The following is a 17,665-nucleotide window of genomic DNA, read 5'->3' on the forward strand; positions in this document are numbered from 1 at the left end:
GAATAAACTAACAACCTAGTATGATTTGTTTTCTAATGAAATCCACTTCTGAGGCTGAAATTTTATTTTTTTAAAATAAAAAATATTTATGTAGAATTAGCTAGTCTATATAGAACAAGCTCTTTTTGTTGTTAATCTTCTCCTCCTGAGGATATTTTTTCAATTGCTTTTCAGAGAGCATGGAAGAGAGGGGGAGAGAAAGAGAAACATTGATGAGAGAGAGACACATGGACTGGTTGCCTCCCCGCCCCACGGGGTGGGGAATTAACCTACAACCCAGGTAAGTACCCTTGACCTGGATTCGAACCTGAGAGCTGGCACTCTAACCACTGACAAACACCAGCCAGGGCTAGAGGAAGCTCTTATGTGAAGTTTACATTTTTTAAAATAGATTGCTGGGAGTTAGTATATATTTAATACTTTTCCACCTTATTAGAAGCTTAGGTCAGGTGTTAAAGCTTTGTCACTTTGACAATATCCTTAACTCATGTAGGAATTTTTAAAAGGAGCTTAACAACAAATCCAGAGACAGAGAAACATCTATCAGAACGTCAAACCTCAGGGAAGGTAGGGGAGGGTGGGGGTAAGGGGGAGAGATCAACCAAAGGACTTATATGCATGCATATAAGCCTAATCAATGGACAACAGGGGGGTAAGGGCATGAGTGTGTGGGGGGGGATGGGACGGAATGGGGGAATAAGGACACATATGCAATACCATAATCAATAAAGAAATTTTAAAAAATGTTGCAAACAAATAAAGCTTTAGTCACACTAAATTAAAAAAAAATTCTTAGAGCTACCTTAGAGCAATAAAATGACTTTCTTATATAAATATTTTGAAAGGGTACTCAAGATTTTTCACCAAATCGTAATGCACAAAAAATGATTATAAAGCAACCTGTATGTCAAAGCCCCATGTAAGAGCCACTGCCTTTATACTGTTTATAAATTTCTTTAGTATTTCCACTGTTCAGAGCACAATTTAAACACCATGTTTTTCTAAGGCTTCCTGGTTAAAAAGTTATGTATGGCAAGGCAAAAAAACTAGTTGAAAAACAGATTAAAGTTCACCATTTATGAAAATTCAAGTTTTATAATAGCTCGCTACTGCAGCTGCAGATAAATTAGCCACTTTATTACAAAACTAAACCGTTGTAAACAAGTTTAAATTTTTATTTTCAAGAACCAAATTGCACTAAGCAAGAGGATATGAATGTTGAGAATCTAAAAGCTAGTTTCAAAGTGCTATATCACTTAATGCACCCTTTAAAGTGGCACTTATCTAGTCTAAAACTTAAATGATAAAATTTCTGGTTTATCCAGATGTTGTAACACCAGATAAAAAAAATTTTATGGTGTAAATCACGGCTGGCTTCTATCTAGTCACCTTGGGAATGAATTCATCTCTGTAAACAAGTCCTGCAGTTTCTTTAAACAGCTAACATAGGAATGAAATAAATCTCTCCATAGTGCCAATTTTAAGTATTAGATTTTTTTTTTAAATCCAAGAATGGCAGTGGGATTTCTGAATTGGCTAGGACAGCCAGCACTATCTTCCTGAAAAACTTTAGTAGTTCACTTTTAGGAAATTCTACCCAATACTCGGTGACTACTTGAATGCCTAGTGAACGTCCTCAGTCCTCAGTGCTCCCTGGTGGCTTTTCAGGGCCCTTTGGTGGTGTCATAATGCCTCCATTGCACACTGGCGACAACTGTGCCCCCTTCCTGGAAGTATTTATGTAATTTACTTCCTCCAGCATAGCCAGATCATTTGTATGAGTCTGGACACTGCGTCTGTCTTCCATAGAAATCTTAAAAATCTTCAGCTTCCCTGGACTCATCGGATGATATACTTTTTACTACACCATCCAATCTATACATTCAGAAATGCTGTCCCGCTCCAAACCTGAGGCTTTCTTAAGGACCTCAATGAGGAAACATGGCCCGAGGCAGTCGCAGCCAGTATTCTGCCCTAGAACTCGGATGAATACTAGGCCGAAGAACCTTAGGGGCATCTTTAAGAGCATCAGCTTGGAGGAAGAGATTTAGCCAGGAGATGAGTGTTACAGGACAAAGTCTCCATTTTAAGGCCTTTACTGAAAGAGTTTCATCCTTAACATAACCTCTTCACTGGAAGCACCATCTGTGACGTAAGCAAACTCTTGGAGTTTAGGAGCATAGATTTCCTCAAGTTTGGAAGCAATAAATCAGGAGGTCATTCCAATGGGTTGAAACATGTTTTTATTTATATCTCTTTGTGTCAACATAAACTCAACAGAAAGTCTTGCACGGGATAAAATGTTTGCCTCTGAAGTGCGCATACTTCACATACCTCTAAAACCAGTCCAGAAGCACTGGCCTCACCTGTGGTTCCAAGTCAGAATGCAGAACTTCAAAATGTTTGTCGTGAACGTATTGGAGCTCTTTCTTTAACATGTTGAGCCAAACATCCTTTGAACATCCCCAGCTTACCTCAGGCAAAGATGAAGGATTAATACAAAGATTTTAAAATCTGTAATTTCAAAAATTACAAAGGAGTCACTTGTCCTATTTGTTTGTGGGTGTTTCAGTGATGATGCAAGGACTGATCCACCCAGATTATACAGGTGGCCAACAATTCCTAATCTCATACTGATGCTTCCTGGAGACCTTCTCTTTTCTTTTCTTTTTTGACATCCTGGGCTATTCTTCTCATCTTGGCCTGAATTATCCAGGCTTCTTGTGGGGAATCAGTCTGGCTGGGGCTGCTACTTAGCTTGTAAATGCTGCATCTTGACCTTCTCTTTAGGTGTGTGAAACCTCACCAGACCCGCTACCACTTGGCTCTCCTGATAATTATTTGATTTGCATCTCAGCTCTACAAATCTGCAATTTTATTTATTTTTATCTCATTTCCAAGTTACCATGAATACATCATCCTCAAAAGTTAGTCACATAGATTTTGTTTTTAAAAAGCTCATATTAGTACAGATTGTGCTCATGTAGCAAAGTTGTGCATCATTTCAGTAACTTACACGACATATATATATATATATATATATATATATATATATATATATATACAGGGTGTCCCAAAAAAATGTATACACACTTTAACAGCTGATGGCTCAATTTTGAGAATGAAATGTAATTACTAAATACTGTGTTTATACATTTTTGGGACACCATATATATATATAGATATATGTATAATGTATATATGTATATAGATACAGATATAATGGGATGTAATATATACCATAATGTAATATTGCTATACTTTAAGGTGGCTTAAAACTATATTTTATACAAGATATAGATACATCTACATCTTTTTATCTATCTATCTATCTATCTATCTATCTATCTTTGTTTAACAGTTCTTTACCTGATGGTAGGCAGAAATATTCCTCCAGGGCTGTGGAATGTGTTCTAAATTTTTAGTTAAGCCCTTACTTGTCCATCAATTCATCTTAGATCAGCTCAATTTCTTTCAAATCCTGAGTTTATAAGCCTCTGCTAATTTGCAGAGTTGTACATGCAATCTAAAATGTGGAAAAGATTAACGGTGGTGAAAAGAAACATACTGAAAGAGAGGTCAGCAACTTTGCTCGGTCCATTACCCAGGGGACGAGGGATGGCAATGTCTCAAGTGTCGGGTCTCTTTAACTAACACCTCTTACCTCTGTGATTTGTTGGATACAGACAATGGGCTGAGCCTGCACCAGCCAGCATGCTCCAAGTCAGACAAATAGAAGCACCAACAATGCCTTTATTCACAGCTTCCACACACTAAGTAGGGGGTGAGGACACGCTAAAGGTCAACAGGGGCTGTGGCTATCAAGACAGATGGGCTCAAGTGTCACACTGAAGCCAAAAACTTGTACCTGCTACAACGACAGTAATCAGAGCAGATCGCCATGCTGGCAGGGCCTCCCTGGCCCGAGCAGCTGGGCTCTGTGCTGAGAGGGCTGGCTAAGAAGCTCTGTGCACAATCTCAGCTCCTTGGCCACAGGGGAGGCCATATTTTAAGCAATTATTAAAAATATCAAGGAAGAGAGGGGTTCATTAGAAAACCAGGAAAATTCTCCTGAGGTGGCTGTATTCTCTGAGCAATGTGCCTGGATAAACAGGATTTGGGCTTTCTGGAATGCATGTTCCATTTGTGATGAAAACAGTCAATTAGACTTTTCACAGCACTAACTAATTATCGAGTGTTTGCTGTGAAATATAACCTCTGTGAATTTTCAGGATGTGTTTGTGTTTGTAATTTTTGTCTCTTTGGTCCATTGCTGTTGCCCGAGTGCCAAGAACAGCACCTGGCCCATAATTGGCACAACAGTAAATACTTGTTGACTGAGTGATTGTTTCAAGCACTGTTCATAGGTTCTAATACTTAATTTCATTTAAGTTTCAACAATTAGAATAACACAGATACTGAGTACACCCCAGTGCACAGATGAAAACACTAGTCAGAGAGGAGTAATTTGCTCTAGATCATACATCCAGAGGTGGAAGACCCAGAATTCAAACCCCACTGGTCTGCTTTCAGAATATGTACACTTAATCATATGTACACTAACACTCAGCTCAGAAAGGCAATACTTTATACTTATTTTATATTCTATATAATAAAAGCCTAATATTCAAATCTACTGAATGGAGGAACAACTGGCGGAACAACGGGTTGCTATGACATGCACTGACCACCAAGGGGCAGACGCCCAATGCAGGAGCTGCCCCCAGCCTGTAGGCCCCAGGCCAGCCAGCCAAGGCGGGTGCCAGCAGGGCCTGCCCCCCTTTCCCCCTCCCCACCTCTCCCCGTTGCCCCGCTGGTTTCCCCACAGATTAGCCCTGATCACTGGCCAGGCCTAGGGACCCTACCCATGCATGAATTTCGTGCACTGGGCCTCTAGTTAAAACATAACTAATCTTATTCTGTTCCACATGGTTCATGATCAGACTGGTTCCCTGCTTCCAGAATGTTTACTGCAAATGCTCTGATACTTTGGAAATATTACTTTCAGAATGTCAGTTCTCTGTCTGCTCCTTTAACTGTCTTTGTCTGAGTCTCCAGCAAAGTTTGAATTGATCAATCTGAAGAAGTTAGGCTGTAAAAGACAACTAATGCTACACTTCAGGCTGTGGCCATATTTCTCATGCTGTGGGGAGCCCTTACTTTTACCTGGATTACCGACTCATACTAATGGAAGATGACTTGCTTTCCTTTCTGAGTCTGTGAATGAGTTTGGCTCCGAAGATAGATGCTGTATTGAAACCTCTGGAGAAACAAGTTTCTTCAGTTTACGCTTACAAGGGGACTATGTGGCTTGAGCCATACTCCGTTACAACTAATGAGCCAAAGCCCTGCCCTGAAGTGCTCACTCAGAGAAAGGGAGAGAGCTCAGCTTCCTAACTGCTCCCTCCTGAGCCAATGGCCGCTCTCAATAGCTTTTGTAACACAGGCACTTGAATTAGGAGCTGGGCTGAGACCATACAGGCAGCAGAGTGGTGATAAAACAATGTGATTACTTCCAGCTATGATAGGATTGGACCATGTGAGCCACAGGTGATAAATTCTATAACGCATTAGTGCTTCTCTATTTTATGCATTTTCCTTATGAGGGTATGGTCAGCTTTTTTATTTTTTCTTAAAGAATCACCTTCACATTAAGACTGCCTTTAAAAAAAGTTTTACAACTGTCTGATTTGCAGTAAACTTCATTTCTGCTCTGGAAATGAGGTTTGGATTTAGAGCAAAATAATCCAGAAGGAAATAGAAGGTAAGGATTATAATCAACCTCCAGGATTTTTTTGAGTAATGGTCAAGATATAGAGAAAGACGAACAGGTTATTTTCTCCCACAGAATTCATGCTCCGCTGGAAACAATATGAACTGGGCAATAACACCAGCAATAACTATTTGTATTTTGGACATGTTCAATGCATAGAGATTAGGGAAGAAAAATGTATTACAATTTAGCAGTTCATAGCCATTAAAATAAAGTATTCTGTCTGAAAGTCAGTCTCAACTATCTCCTCTATCTTATTTCCCATGACTGCCAAAAAATTGAGGAGAGTAATTTAGAAAGTTAAGCTAGAGGAGGACTAACGTTGATTCAAGACCTTATGGAATAAGTATCACAGGGCACAGGGACAGAGAAGTGTGTATGTGCTCCAATCAAGATGTCATCGTTTGTGTATCAAAGGGAATAGGAACCCTTGTCATTTTGAAAAGTCAATATCAGGTGTGTTTGAGGCACATGAGAAATTTTCTGAGAAGAGGGTTTATAGCTTTATCGGGCTCATGTCAATAGTTATAATTCAGTCATGAATCATTGCTCTAGCCAGGTGTTGAATTTTTCACACTATGGTAACATGTGCCTGGTGGTCACTTAGCCAGGATGTCTGAATGTGACAGTTAGATTCCACTAGAGTTTCCAAATTCTTCTAGGAAGAGACTCAGACCTGGATCTGAGGTGAATAATCTATACCATGGGCACAGAATAAGCTCAAGTGAGGCAACATAAGGAAACTTCTCAGCGAACTGTGAAGCACACAGAAGAAAATGATGTTCTCCTCCCAGCACTACCCACGTTCTGCCTGGTCCCAGCAATGGTGGCCCATCATCTACTAGATCTTTCAGTGCATCTTTCTTTGCCTCTTTCATTACTTAGTTGAAGTCAAAACAACATTATGGTTTATTTATTTATGTGACATGTCATTTCTGCTCCCCCCAAAGATTTGAAGACTCAAAACTTTGTGAAAGCAGCAGTTTCACTGGATGTTAAAGCACAGCTAGAGCAAGGATGGTGGCCGTGCTGAAATTACAGACCTCTATGAAAACCTATTGACTGACAAGTCATGAACCCTTCCCAGAAATAGGCACACTTTCCCCAAGTAAACCAGGGTGGGTTCTGGGATCCTCACAGCTTATCTGTGAGTCTATGAATGTCAGGTTAAGAAGCCCTACTCTAGAGCAAGAGTTCTCAACGTTGGCTATTGACTTAAAGGCTGGAAAATTCTTTGTTGTGGGGCTGCCCTGTGAATTGCAGGATGTTCAGCGGCATGCCAGCCTCTACTCACTAGATACCAGTAGCACTTAGTCCCCTCCATTTATGACAATCAGAACTGCCTTCAGAAATCGCCCCTCCCAGCTGGGAACCACTGGGGTAGAGGCACCACACTAAAACTATGACATCATCTCCCATGTGGAAGGATGTTTTCCATGCCCTCCATGTGACCAGACTCTCTAGATTCACAAGTGAACACGAATCCACATTTGTGTGACGTTATTACACTCATGTGCTCACTTAGTGCACAACCACCCAGTGAAATAAGCAGTCACATGTGTAAATCCAGGTCTAAAGCAAATCTGACACCAAATCTGATGCTCTTTTCAGCATGTGTGATAAAGTAATTGGACTATAATTCAAAGAGCTGAGTTCTAGTTGAGGTTCTGGCCCTTCATTAAACCTTATATCGTCTGTGAATCAGCTCAATGTGGCCTAGCTGGGTGACAGGAAGGATACCTCTACCTGTGTCACAAGAAAGCTACAGGAACAGATGAGAGACTGCTGAGTGACACTTTAAAGACGACTAGTCTATAAGAATTACATGGACATCAGCACTCTAAAATCTTCTTTATGAATAGAATCTTGAAAAATGATTACACTTGGAGAATATTAAAAACGGAAATGGCCCAGGGATTGGCTGTCATACTTGACATTAATTTCCTCTATACAGTCCAGTAGAGCAGGCGTATTCAAAACCAGTTACTGGTGTTCCAAAAAGAAGTCTCTCTAAGATGTAATAAAATAAGCTAACAATGAATGACTATTTCTTTGTCCCTTCCAAAAGCTTTCATTGGATTTTCAGTAAAACAATAATATTAAATTTGAGTAGAATAAAAGTACTCTGACATGAATCTGTAAAGAATTATAGGTGAGTTACATCTCACTTGTGATTAAGAACCAAAGGCTCACATGACTCTGTAAAATGGGTATAAAGGAAGAGGAACTGGTAGTTGAGGATCAACCACTCGTGGCTGAGCATGCCAATGCCATCACCCCATTACTAGTGTAAAGGTAATTGATTATTCCTCATGAAACCCTTGGGTGGGAGTCAAAAACAGTCTCATCTATTGTTATCTTGCGGGGAAGTCGCATGCAGTAGCAGTCCAGGCATCAGATGTCATCTTCTGGTTCCTCATCCAAGGGCTATGGCCTCTCCAGAATGATAATTAGAATAATTCTTATTCAATTGCTGTTGGAAACCCATGAGGACAGAAAAATTATGCTCAGCCCCAGAGGTCACTTCTTGGCTAATTTCCCACTAATTATTTCTTAGTTGCTTTTTTTTTTCCCTCAGAAGTGAGGAAAAAATGTTCTCTACCATGGTTTTATGAAGAATAGTTAGGGACCTTTACAAATTTCAGTGTTTATAGATGAGGACACTTACAAAGGGGTCATCACACACAGTACACTGAAAACAGTCACAACAGCACCACACCTACAACATAATTTTTAAGAAGACAAGACCTTTTGGATGAGTACAGCAGATGAGGGAAAATAAATGACTGAGGTGACAGTACGTGGACTTGGTCCAGAGGTGGCTATGAAGCTTTTTAAAATAATAACAAAACACCTCTAGGTGAGGCTAGATTCTGAGGTTTATTGAAATGCTGATGGAGAAAGACTAAAAAGAAACTAGTCTGAGCCTTGTGCAGCCAAAGTCGACTGGGCTGTGGATGTCTCTTACATGTTGCTACTTATTTAAGACTTAACAACCCAGACTTTGAAGCCAGTCCTTCTATCAGATTGGTGTGACTGTGTTGTTAGCACCACAGGAGCAGAACAAACTGGGGTGAGGAGTTGGGGACGGGGGGCATTGAAGGGTTTCCACCAAACAGAATTGATGGTCTTGCTGTCATTCACCCTGGAAGGGGCCTATCCCATCCCAGGGCAGAAAATGTGGATTGGAGAAGTAAACACAGGATTAAAGGAAAAGATAAAATTCTCATCTCTAGTGCCAGGAGCAATCTGATGTTGTGATGTGGTGAGCGGATGTGTGGGACACTTCAGGTGGTGAGAAGAGGCAGGGAGACTATGACTGGGCAGTGAGGGCAGAGGAAGTTGGAGTCTGGTATAAGTTATTCTCTTAATTTCATTCTCTTCTGTTATTTTTTCAATAAAGCCTGATCAAAAGTGTGGCAGGATAATATTCTGGAAAAAATCTGAACTGTTTCCCCCACATCATCTTCTGTTGTATAGACCCTCTCGCCATTACATCAGTGATCCCCACTGCTTCAGGGAAGGGCAGACACCCCAAGAACAAAGGTGTCAACTGAATGTTTGAATATACTTTTTTTAAACACTGGCAATGAAGATGCTGAAAGCTGATGATTTCTATTGCATGAGTTAGGTTTTTAGAGGTAGAGAAGGGTTTGTGAACCCCAAAGGCTGGGATGCGTGGGACAAAACCCATGATGACATCTTCCCAGTGCTCTCACCCAAAGGAAAAAAAAGTACAAGGAGTCGATGAAGAGAAAAGTTCTAGAGGAATTATGACCAGAGCACATATGTTCATGAGTGCCCAAGGAAGGTCCCTACTCTGTGAAACCCCTGGGCTCAGCTCCAGGGGAAAAGAGAATGGCCAACCCTCTAAGGTGGGGAGGGGCACAGAGGTAGAGCCCAAGAAATCAGCTGGGCAGCTGGTTTGGAAGTAAAGGACCACCCACTTATCAGCCTACCGAGAAAGGGAGGTGTGTTGTAGAAATGGGAGCAGGGTGTTGTTAGCAGAGAGAAACTGAACATCTACCTATTTTCTGCTCCAAGTCTCTTCCAACTCCTGAGTGGTGAGTGAGCACAGTAGATGGTATTATTTGTTCCAAATATTTGTTCCCATAGAAGCTTCTGCTTCTGCCTGGATCCCTGTAATAACAGGTCGCCGAGCAAAGCCACAGCTGATTGTAATGTGGAAATGAACCTATATTATTGTAAGCCATTGAGATTTTAGGGGAGAGGTTGTTTGTCAAAAGCTATTAGGGGATGCCCATCTAAAAGCATTCCAAGCCCCCGAGAAGGCCAGGGAAGGACTGATGGGCAGGGGGCCTTGAAGAGGCCTTGTGGTTACAGACAGGGCTAAGAGGACACCGGGTGACCTCAATAGACCTGACAACCAAAGCACTACAGGAACATGGGGCATTCAGCAGTAGATGTGCATGGTTGAATTCAATGAAAATCAGCAGTAGAGACAATATTGAGCTGAGCCAGGTAAAGAGAGATAGATGCTCTCTTCCACTGATGCCTAGTTGATTCTTGGATTACCCATGGGGAGAGATAATGAGAAGGGGAAGGAAAACATCCTGAACTATTTACCCAAAATAGAGCAAGAACTACTTAGTAACATAGTTTATAATTCAAATTGGCAATAACAAGTTCTCTGCCATCAGCAGAAATAGGAGCTCGGGAACTAAGTTGAGTTATAGAGGAGTAAAGTTTCATTTTTACATGCATTGTGACTATGGAGCTCACATCCTCTTGTGTGTGCTGTGCTGCGCAGGTTGAAAGATGAGGACCCTGTCCCATGGCTAGCAGAGAGAAGCTGAAGAGAAAGAAGTTTGGGTTGAAGCAGGACTCCTGAGGGACAGTGGCACCCCCACCGACCACAAAGCCAGAGCCCCAGGACACAGAAGTGCAGTGGAAGAGAAACTAATGCTTAGAGATACTAAATAGCATGTTAAAGATCACAACGATATAGATGGTATATCCAGAGCCCAGGCTCAGATCTGCCAGATTCCAAAGCCTGTGTTTTTTCCACTATAGCACATTCCAATGGTTTCCTTGACAGGACATTTTTCTTTCCGAGATACTGTCCAGATCTCATCTGCCTTCTCCCATCACCATTTTCTTCACCAGCTTGCAGATTTAACATCCATTAAAGGGCCCACTACTGATGCTTTCAGAGTGGCCAACTCGCTGCTTCCACGGGGGAGCGTGCATGGGGTGGAGCAGTGAGATTTAGCTCCATGGGGAACAGATGTATTGTCTGCTTGGGATCTGTAGCCAATCCTATAGATATCTCTTGCAAGAGCCCAGGATCATGAACCCATTTTGTAGATCAAAAAGTGTCCCAACCCCCATTGACAGTTGGTAGCACACATCGGGATATAACCAAACTTGGGAGTTACACATCAGTGAATACACGCGTTGGGCAATGCTTTCTCCTGCAAGAGCAAAAAGACCATCCTAGGTGAGTGTTCGAGTCACTGACACTGAGAGCATAGCGACCCCGCGAGAGCTCTGGGGCACCCTGAGATTCCACCCATCTGGAGCAAAAGCGTCGCGTTTGCAGATGCCTGTGGTTTGCCTAATTAGATTCTGACAAACCCTCGGAAACCGTTGAGTGCTTCAGCTGCACCACGCGTGTGGTCTAATGAGGTTTCTGAACCCTCTATTATGAAATTGTCACAGGTTATTTGTCAGAAAGAGGTTGCTTTGTGCATATTGCAGCCTTAAAATTTGGGGGATGCGCATTTTAATTATAATTTTTTATAATTATAAAAATACTACCTGATTTTAATTATATGCAACAAGTATTTTCTGAGCATTTATTTCAAACGCACGTGAGTTTCCCAGATTTTGTTTTTCCTCTGAGCAGCCCTGAGGGATTGAAAAGTGACAGGGGCTGCTACCCTCATCCTTACTTTAAGAAATAATGGCTTCCTAATAAAAACAGGGATCTTGAAATGAATTGATCAATATTGATTTCCTTTCCTTGTAGAGGGATGAACTATTGTATGCTCTTATGTTTATTCTTTTGGCACATTATTGTATTGTGATTATAGTCTTTGCATTCATTCTTCTTATGTGTATTTAATGTAATTACTATCATCCCTTGGTTATTAAGGGATTGATGATCTCATGGGGAAATTATTCTTCACTTTTGCTGGCAGGTTATTTCTCCTCCTTTCTCTTTCAGGTTCCTGCTGTTGCTAATTATGAGTTCTCTACACCAAATGGAGCATCACCACAGCATCACCGTCCTTGCCCAGGTCTAATAACACCCCTGTGGCTGGGGAGCCTCCTGTCACCTGGAGACACCAGGCTGCATCTCAGAGCCAGGGTGCTCAGTATCAGAAACTCAGATACACTAGCAGTTGGGGCTTGGAAATAAACTTCTGAAATACTTTGTGCTGAGGCCAAACTGCCTGGGGCTGATTGAACCCTGACTACCATATTTTCCGGCATATAAGACTACTGGGCGTATAAGATTTTCCTGGGTTAAAAAGTTGTCTTATACACCGGAAAATACGGTACCTGACACTCTATTTATGAGAGAGACTTGGGCAAAAAGCCTATTTACTATTACCGTATTTTCTGGCGTATAAGATGACTTTTTAACCCAGGAAAATCTTATACGCCCAGTTGTCTTATATGCTGGAAAATACGGTATTTACAAAGCCTTCTACAGGAATCTCTTGGCTACTCAGGGTTTCTCTATCCTGATCTAGGATCAACCCAGTCTGTATGCCAGAGAATCACTAAGTTAAATTATTAATACATGTTCACTGTATAGAATTTGGAAAATGCAGAAAAGTAAACAAGCACATACAACAAATGTAATGGCATGACCCAGAGATAACCCGCTTTTAATCTCTACGTACATGTCAATGTCTATTTTATTTATATCATAACTAGAGGCCTGATGCACGAAGATTCGTGCAAGAATGGGCCTTCCTTCCCCTGGCTGCTGGCACTGCCTTTGCTCTGGCCTGGAGCCACCTTTGTGCCTTCCCACGCTGCCCAGAGGCCCAGAGCGGCTGGGGCTATGCAGGAGGCCTGTGCCCCACCCCTGGCATCTCAGAGCCTGTGTACGCAAATTAACCCACCATCTTTGTTGGGTTAATTTGCATACTTACTCCTGATTGGATGGTGGGCGTCGTGAAGGTATGGTCAATTTAAATCTTTTTCTTTTATTAGTGTAGATGCGGTTTTATTAACTGATTTTTAAAATTAATGATATCTTATTATTTCACATGCCATGAAACACTATGCCAGATGACTGCTAAGAGATGCATCATTGATGGTATCGTTATATACTTTAATCTTCCTATTTAGGATGATTTCTTTTTTTATATAAATAAGGTGCAATATAAAAAGATTTCCAAGGATATTTGTGAATATCTTGTTATTTTCTGATAACAAATTTCCAGAATTGGAATTGTTGCATCAAAAAGTAAGTACATTTTAGAGTGAGAGCTCTCTTCTTACCCTGGCTCTACCAGTTGTGCTGCCCATGGCTAGATTTTCCAAGTCCTGTGTTTGTCAGTTTTGATATCAGACCCTCTGCAGCAGAATTACATGCATATTCCTGGTTGTCCCAGCCCCCATCCCCCATGCCTGGAGCTGCAGCTCAAGGGTCTGCAAACCTAACCCTCTCCACAGACATTGCTCAGGAATGGGCAAGTCATGTGCCACCACTCAGTCTCACAGGGTCAGTAACCCTGTTGTGTTAAACATGTACTAGGATTTGTTTTAACCAGGTATAATAAGACAGCAGACATGGAAATGTTTGGTATGAAGAAAGGTATTTATACTCATAGGTCCCTAGAATCAAGACTCACACCAAGCCATGCAGGGCCACCGAGGGAAGCACCAGGGTACATCAGGATACAGGAGAGGAGGAAAAAGAGCATGGCCCAAAGCCTTCATTAGGGTTTTTTTCCAGCAAAGGGGGCAAGGCAGGGTAGGTACATGGAGTGAATTTAGCTCTGAATAGTCTGAATAATGTTGGTGGGTTCTGAGCTATAGGGTGGTCCCTAGTTGTTTTGAACTTGACCCTGAGTGATTTAGGGAAGAGGGAACACTGGCTTGGTGTATTGTATTGGTGAGAGTTTGATGAAAGAGATAGTTGAGGGTATGGACTCTGGATTGCATAGTTTAAAAAGCAAAGGTGTGCTTGCTGGGGCATTGTTTGCTATCTCTAGGAACGGGTCAGCCCAGGAAAAGGCGGCCCCTTCAGGATCAAGGCCCCAAATGACAAAGCATTAAGAATAAATTAGAAAACATGGTCAATACACCTGTGCATACTGAGCCTTGTCAGAACTCTTAAGGCCACTGCCCTACTTCCCTTTTGATTACAACCTCCTTTGGAAACAGGTGTTTAATTAGAATATCACCGACCTCTCTAGACTTGCCCAAAGCTCCACACTTCCAGGTTTCCCAGCAACTGGCGCTAGGCCTCAGATTCTAGTTAGGCCCAGCAAACACTTCAACACCCAGAACAATCCCCAACTGAGCCTGCCTCCAGCCATGACCCTGCTGAATTTGCCTCTGCATCAGTTCAGCAGAAATTAGGCACCAAAAAGCTAACCCATCCAAACCCCAAATAGGTTTGCTTACTTCCAGTGGTCTGTATAGAAAGTTCTACTGGGGGAGAGGCTGAAATTCTTGGCAAGATAATATTTATGAGTTAGCTGTGAATTTCAAATATCCCTGCATCTGTATCACTTCATTAGCATGGATCAAAAATTCTAATTATGGAATAAATGTTTGTAAAAAGAGGAGAGAAAAACAGTTTTTACCACAATCCCTGTTCTTTCTCTTTTATAGGAAAATCTAAATTGCACACACACAAAAAAAAAAAGTGGGACTATGAGCTTTCAACATTCTCCTGCGGCTGGATTACTACATACAATGATTATTTCTATTCATGGTCTACATTGCTTTTGCTGGAGCTGTGATTACTGGAAACAAAAACACAACAACAATTCTTTGAAATATTTTCCAGCACATTCTCTAAATAGGTGGGCATCTTCCTATCTCATCTCAATTCCTTCCTAAGAGGTCAGCCAATTTTACCTTTTAAAATAATTGATATTTCAATCCACTTTCTTTAATATTTAGTTACTTGCCAGGAATTGTCAAACCTCTTCTTGAGCACATCAGTAAAAATGTCCTTGCCTACTGAAAGGAGGCGACTGCCCTGTGTCATCCCCACTGGGGAGCCGGGCATCTTCCCCCGGCAGCCCCTGGGTTTCGCTCTGTTGGTGGGCTATGTTTGCTTCTGCCTCACCTGCTCCCTGCAGACGTGTGTGGGAGCTGAATGTTACCTGTGTCATCAGCCTGTGGCCTTCGTGCCCTTCCTCAGCGTGGCAGCCACAGGCCTGTGCGGCCGCACAGCAGCAGGGAGGCCCACTCCTCATCAGCCTTCTCAGAGCTGCGAGCTCACCACCTGCCCAGTGGTGGACAGGCAGCAGGCAAACAGGCAGCCTGCAGCAGCTGGGGCACCTGGATGGAGTGCCCTTCACTGTTCCATTGCTCTGTTATGTGTGCCAGGCATGCTGGCGTTTCACTGGCGTGGACCACATAGGCACCATTTTCCTTTCTAAGACCCTAGACGTCTATTGCTTGCTCTGTTTCATCACAGCAGGCCGGGACTGGGCTGGAGCCATCTCCACACTCCCTCCCACCACGCTGCACGTGCACCAGGCCACAAGGAGCAGCAGAGACCACTGGGGGCAGCCTCCTGAAGCTGGGTTCGCTGGAGCAATGTCCCTGTTGGTGATCAGCTGCTCTTGTCCCTTTATACACCGGTGAAAAACTCTGGAACAGTAGCTCCCAGAAAGCTTTTCTCTCTGGGGCCCCTGCCCGTGTTCCTGTGGATCGTCAGTATTTCTTCTGAGGCCCGGGCAGCACACGGGGGCCGTCCTGGCCCTCCGGCTCGCTCTGGTCCTTTGGCGGCCATATGAATGTAGATTCCTGTCTATTTCTGCTGTGCTCTCTCTAAAGACTTTTTTTCTAAAATTTTAAACGCTGAACTCTAGCCAGCATGATGCAGTTTCATTTTGCTTCAGCCAGACTCCAAATACTAAAGCTCCTACAAAGACATTCAAACTGTGTTTTAGAAATGAGAGAAATAAATACAAGTTTTGGAACACTTTGCAGGAGGGAAGTGGAACACAAAGTCAGTGTGAATAGATTGAAAGATAATACAAACTGGATTCAACCACAGAAAATGGTACCAAAATTCCCAGATATGCCATTATTCAGAGTTTCTAAAACAGCACGGAGAGGGCTTTCAGCAGGACATTTTTGCCAAGAGATAAAAGCGAGAGCAGGATTGTATCGTCTATCTGATGCGACAGTCTCTTCGTTACCTTCTTATTTCCCTGTGCAAACAGCAGTAGCGCAATGTCAACTGCTTGTTCCATAATGAACAATGCTCCTCTCGGATTTCAGCTACAAACAGGTCATCAGTCTCCCAGGTGGGCCAAAGGGGACGGTTCTCCCAAATCTGTACAAGGCTCATTTCTCTGTCTCCTCTGAGAGAACCTACGCCCACAGAGAAATCTCGGGTACTCATCTGCAGCATGTGGGGAAAGATCCTGCTACGTAGCAGCGGAACGCATTTTGTCCAAACAGGTGGTGATAAAATGAGGTGATACTCAGGGGCCAGTGCTGGGGGAAGGAAGGAGAATGCTCTTCCTGGGAGGTATGTGCTGAAACATTTTGCTTCCTATTCTAAGAGTAAGCAAAAACGGGATCACAGGAGGAAGCCTTCTTTGCTGGAGCTCACTTGCCTGTCAGCCTTGCAATGCAGAAGAATCTTTGTTGTTTGTTTTTGGCGGAACAGAGAAGTCCAGGCTGGGACACGTGGCTTCTGCAGGCACCTTTGCAAGGAGGAGGGACTCTCCAGTGCTTTCGCCTCCTGTTACCACCTTCACAGTTGACATCTTTAACGCAATCAGGATGGTGCATGTTATTCTTTTATCTGAAATCCTTATTATTTTATATTTTGTTTAGATGCTGACCAGTTTTCTCACTCCTGGGAAGCAAGGCTGAGGAAGTACATGTCCATGCCTCCAGGAAGTAGAGAAGGGACTTGAATTTTGGACAAAGAGTTTAAATACCAAAGGGTTTGAAAACCAAAACCAAAACCAAACACCCCAGACACAATTTCTAAAACTATGTGGTTGTGATGTTCTCCATGATTGCAGCATATTCCATTTTTTCCCTTCTGTTTTTATAATACTAGTAATAAACTTATTGGAGAATGGTATCATTTTGTTGGGGCTGGTTTTAAATTATTCAAGTTCAACAAGTGATTAATGTTTAAGTAATTAGATGAAGTTGGTGACATATATTTTGTCAGATGGAAGACATGTGGTTGAGTAAATGTGATTTTCTCCAGGGAACTTAGTGACATGCTTGGTTTCTAGCTTGGGAAATCACAGGCGTTCACATTCTGTGGTGACATTGCTGAGCACAAGTCCCTCTGGCCCAGTGCATTTACCAGGGCCCCAGTCAGTGAGCTGGACTCCAGCCCAGAGCTGGGAAATGCACACATGCTATGGAGAGGGGCAGCTTGGTTCGGCTGAGCACTGAGACTCCATCAGGGGGCTGGAGGCAGGGCCCAGGTGTGACCAATGTACACTTGCAGCAAGAGTTAAAGAGTTTCTTTATATGTCAACTAAAGGCCCGGTGCACGAATTCGTGCATGGGTGGGGTCCCTCAGTCTGGCCAGTGATCGGGGCTGATGGCAGGGGAGTGGGGATGGCTGGCTGGGGGAGGTTGGCTGTGGGAGCGCACTGACCACCAGGGGACAGCTCCTGCATTGAACGTCTGCCCCCTGGTGGTCAGTGCGCGTCATAGCAACCTGTCGACCAGTCATTCGGTTGT

At 42.7% G+C, this 17,665-nt stretch overlaps 1 pseudogene; it reads right to left on the minus strand.

Annotated features, from left to right (window-relative positions):
- Window positions 1–1,636: 1,636 nt before the first annotated feature.
- Window positions 1,637–3,903, minus strand: LOC129150832 (G1/S-specific cyclin-E2-like; annotated as a pseudogene).
- Window positions 3,904–17,665: the final 13,762 nt, after the last annotated feature.

Source organism: Eptesicus fuscus, chromosome 12 (genome assembly GCF_027574615.1).
Source record: "Eptesicus fuscus isolate TK198812 chromosome 12, DD_ASM_mEF_20220401, whole genome shotgun sequence".
Classification (NCBI taxonomy): domain Eukaryota; kingdom Metazoa; phylum Chordata; class Mammalia; order Chiroptera; family Vespertilionidae; genus Eptesicus; species Eptesicus fuscus.